We start from the raw sequence: 4,977 nt of genomic DNA, 5'->3' as shown, positions 1-4,977 counted from the left end.
GATCTCATATACTTCTCATGGTAGTGTGTTGATCCCTCAAAGAATAATGGCCAACCTTAGAGTCAAATCATTAAATGGCTAGAAATGTAATTCACAAAATGAACATGTACTTATGATCATTAGATAGCAACGGTCTATCTCAAAGATGATTTGCATCAAATCACAAGAGCAGGTCTGAGAAGGCAAAGTATTGATACCATGATTCAATATGCCACGAAGCTTTTAACTTAAACCTATAAGATGGGAGCAAATAATGCATGGTTTATGTAGATACTTAACAAATTAGACTATATTTGGCCAACAATCAACTAACCCGAGTCATGATACACTCAAATTATTATTATTATTATTATTCTCTTAGCATGTCCAAAAATAGCAAATTCTATCCAAGAGATAACATAATCATATCATGATTGACCTGAGAATCAACAAAATCTTTCATTATTGAACAACATAGTCTTTCATAATAACATGTTACCAAAATTCAGTCAATATTTTTGACCAGTTTAGATTGACTCAATCCATCATACTTTCGCTGCGTAACTCTGATCAATATTCTCCAAAATTTCTTAATGATCCCAGATCATCAGCAATTTTTTTTTTTTATAATATCCAAGCAAAATTTTATCCTTGCTTTCCAAGTTCACTAGGTCATTATTAACCCTTGAGATAGTTGTCGTATTTGTACCATCATATAATCAAGTAATCATATTCTAGATCCAAATTTGAACTAAGCCAATTCTAGTTTCCCTTGACAATTCCATTATACAAGTTGATATTTATTTTAAGCTTCGATAATTAAAAGATTCTAGATTAACTTACTCAGGAGCTTACTTAATCATTCTGAATCTTTTCTTTTAGGCTAAACTTATTTGGGCCTCTCATGAAATTCCACTTGCATTTCTCATATGGTGATACAAAATTCACAATCAACTCATAGCCTTGATTTATAAATATTTAACTTACAAGAATCTAATAATCTGGTTCAAAGATTTACAAGAAATTCCACCAAGATATAAGCTCCATGATTTTACATTGAGATCAACTCCTCAAATAAGTAAAATATTTTTTTATTTGCAGTACTGCAAACATTTCGAGATCTTGTAAATCTACTAGACTTAGAGAATCTACTAATAAAACAATGATATCCATATCGATCAAAATCCAAAGAACTATACTTTCCAACGATCTTTTTTTTTTTTTTTAAACAAGGAAAAACATCAAGAACTTTTTCCAAATCAAACAAGTCCTATTTTCGACTAACCCAAAAACATTTTAATCCACCAATATTCTCAAGATTTACTAATTGACTTTCGATCAAAATATCAATCTTAATTGTTTCAAGTCTCAAGTAGAGCCAAACAAAAATTCTTAAGTCTCATCCCCAAGTATATTTTCCTTCTATATACGAGTTCCATGCATGATCCACATACGGATTTCAATAAATATTTTCTAGTCCAAGCTTTAAACATCTTTTTATAGATGAATCTTAATTTGCCACCAAAATAATTAACTTCAACTAGAAGCAATATCCACAGTGCCTGATATCAAGTTAAACTTCCAAAATAATTATATTGCACGATAATATCTCATGATTAATATTCCTTCGCTTAATTTAGTCAAAATCTAATTAATCATAACTTGAAATACAAATTGCTCTACCAAAGAAAACTCTCAGAATAGCTCATTCACACTTCGGTTACGACCATAATTAGGTTGCATTCTAATTTTAGCATTTCAAAATCATGATAAATTAACTCAAATTTATCAATAACAAAAGCAAATAAATGCCTTTTAGATCAAATATTAATGATCTTAACCAGTTTCAAAATAAGTCAAACCACCACACTTCCGCTGCACTCTCTGATTTAATTCATTTAATTCTCTAAAGTCACAAAATGATTTCTGACTAAAGTATCATTTTGCATTGAAACTAAGAAACTCCAAATTTCAAATTTCCAAGTAGAACTAGAGCAAAACCTCTAGATCTTTTTGTCCTCAATTTATATAGAGTGTACATACCATAACTAACCCCCGATCCTTTAGTCAAGTTTAAGGTCACTATGTGATCTCCACAACCTTTTTAGAATCCAAAATATCTAGGTTTAATTTAAAGGGGGTAATTCTTGTATTCTCTTTGCAATTTAATTAGAAAATTTACATTGATTTTCCTTCCAACAGAATTTACCTCAAACTCAATGGGTTAGAACTGTTGAGCCAATATCACTATGAGTAGGAATTAACTCTATCAACTTCCAAATCCTTCTTTACCAAAATCCTTAATGTCTATGATTAATGCTACCCATGATAACTCACATAAGCATCTCAAAATCGAAATTTCTACTCAATTTTGTATTTTACAATGACAAAGATTTCTAGTTAGGTCATAAACCTTGACTTGAGTTCAAGTTAACACATCCAATGGTCTCCAACAATTATAAGAAAAATTTAGTAGCCCAATCCAAATATACAAATTCAAATAATTAGAATACTCCACCAATTTGCATACTATATGGCCTTAAGAATTTAATCCACTAATAGAAATATGCCGATTTACAATATTCAAACATGTCAAATCCAAATATAATCCCCATACAGATTTAACCTCGAAAACATTCTGCACTAATACTACGAAAAATCTTTCTTAGCCCACTCCAATGATACGGAAGATGTATGTATAAATCACACTCTGATAATTAGTAGCAAAACCAAAAGTACGATCATATCACAACCCATATCAAGTTTGAACTTCCAAGTCGTTTAAATAATATCTGAACATGGTATAACCGGTATGCCATTGTTAATTTTCCTACACTTATCTTAGGTCAAACCTCTCTTATCATGATCAAAGATAATTTATACTTTCCTTCCACACTCATCGAAAACCAAACCCGATGCATACATTTTATCACAATGCTCAGTGATCTTACACCTTAAGCACCAAATATAATTGTCATGTCCCAATTGATCATAACCTTAAGCTATGATATATTTATGTCACAATCCCTAATGATCTTAAACGTCAAACTCTAATGCCATTAAGCCTACAGTCCCTAGTGGTCTTAAATCGTAGGTTATAATATCATTCATGTTACAATCTCAAGTGACTATAAACCAAGGCTTTGATAGTTTTTCTATCATAATTCCCCACTCACACTTACTTGAACCTAAACCCTAAGATACCTTAACCTTAAGCTCTGATACCAATAAATCTGTCACGCCCCGAACCCGGGGCCCGGGGCGCGAGCAGACGCCGCGCACCTACAGGGCGGACCCCGCAGGCACGCAAGGCAGATAAATCAGATCAACTATTAATAACTAATTAAAAATAAATTCCAGTTTTCAGATCAAATGTCCATATATACATAAGTCAAAAGAGAAAGTCTATATCCACTAGCTAACTACATCATGATCACTCCGTCCCGTAATCCCCATAATCATATATCATCACCTGCAAAAATGTAAATAGTAGGAGTGAGCTAACAGCTCAGTAGGCGACATCATGCAATAAAGTCGTCATATAACATGTCATAATGCATATAAAAGCAGCTAAACACATAAATCCAAAAATCCACACAATAATCTGTAAACCCAATCCGAGACTCAAAATAACTCAACCGCATGACTACGGCCACATCACCCAGTGGCATGGTTACACCGAAGTGCCAATACAACTCTCCGAAGAGCCGCTCCACTGAGCCAACGCACCACTGTGCCGCACCCCCTGGTGCCAAACTCACGCTCCACCGAGCCGCTCCGAAGAGCAAAACGCACCCCTGTGCCGCCACTATTCTATCACCGGTGGTCGCGGTGTCGGAACTAGTTCCTCAGTACAAGTCGACAGGGCCAACGTATCATCCCATTGGCGGGGTCTAGACTATAGTCACGCGGATTTTGAAAATCAATAAATCAACTTTCTATATCAAAATCATAATCATACTCCCCACAGTAAAGCGCATAACAATTTATGAAATTAAATATTTAATTTTAATTCTAAGACATATTGCTAATAATGAATCAATAAATCAACATATGCAAGATACATGTTAGAATTCTACTTTAAAGCAACGGTCACCTACCTGGGCTAGCTTAAGAATCCCTGCCACAGATATCACGAACCCCTGATTAAACATAAATATTAATTATTTAATTAATTTAGAAACATAATTTAAACTAATTCCAATTCCTTAAATTCCTAAGTTCAAAGATCCAAGAATAAATAGACTAAATCCCAAAAATCAAAATCCTTTAACCCAAAACCAATTGTGGCCCAACACAGATTAGGCCCAACTGAACCAAACCAGATTACAGGTCCAGATCAGATCTCGGGCCCAAACCAACCCAGCCCACAGATCCAATCAGGCCCAACTCAGCCCAAAAACAGTTCCCTAGCCCAACCCAAACCAGATCTGATCAGACCAGATCAGATCAAATTTTGACGAACCAGATTGTACTCACATCAGGCTAACCCAAACTCCTGACTCAAATTCAGACCCTAACCAAAACCCATTCACTCAAACCCAATTCATGGAGTAGGTGGAACCGGTTCACAGTTTAAACCCGGTTCAAAGTCTGGTTCACAAGTGAGGCACGGATTTCAAAGCAAGGATAAACCCAGGCCGAATAAAGAAGAAGAAAAAAAAAAAGAGAAGAAGAAGAAGGAAGAGAAGAAGAAGAAGAAGAAGAAGGAGAAGGGAGGAGGGTGGCTGGTGGTTCCGGTCGGCCCTCGGCGGCCGACCGTGGCCCTCGGCGGCGGCGCTCGGCCAGCCGCCGTCGGCCATCCCACCTTCACAGGCGGCGCCGGACGGAAAGAAGAAGAGAAGAAGGAGAAGAAGAGAGGGAGGAAAGAGAGGGACCGGGGCTGGGAAGCCCGGCCCCCGTTCGCCCACCTCCGGCCGAACCCGTTTCGGCCGGATTTGACCCCGGCCGGCCGCCGCGGCCGAATCTCCCAAAAAGAACTTCCCCGAAACAGGGGAA

The 4,977-nt window shown here is 36.5% G+C and overlaps 1 long non-coding RNA gene across 1 annotated transcript; it reads right to left on the bottom strand.

Moving 5' to 3' along the window:
• Positions 1-3,319: 3,319 nt before the first annotated feature.
• LOC120111146 lies at positions 3,320-4,123 on the bottom strand. The gene is made up of 2 exons (XR_005512286.1): positions 4,080-4,123; positions 3,320-3,451 (listed from the first exon to the last, which is right to left on the bottom strand). It is a non-coding gene; the product is annotated as an uncharacterized LOC120111146 (long non-coding RNA).
• Between the last annotated feature and the right edge of the window lie 854 nt (positions 4,124-4,977).

Source organism: Phoenix dactylifera, chromosome 6 (genome assembly GCF_009389715.1).
Source record: "Phoenix dactylifera cultivar Barhee BC4 chromosome 6, palm_55x_up_171113_PBpolish2nd_filt_p, whole genome shotgun sequence".
In the NCBI taxonomy this organism is placed as follows: Eukaryota; Viridiplantae; Streptophyta; class Magnoliopsida; order Arecales; family Arecaceae; genus Phoenix; species Phoenix dactylifera.
Note: the sequence above shows the minus strand (reverse complement) of the source record. Positions and strands in the feature narration are given on the sequence as shown.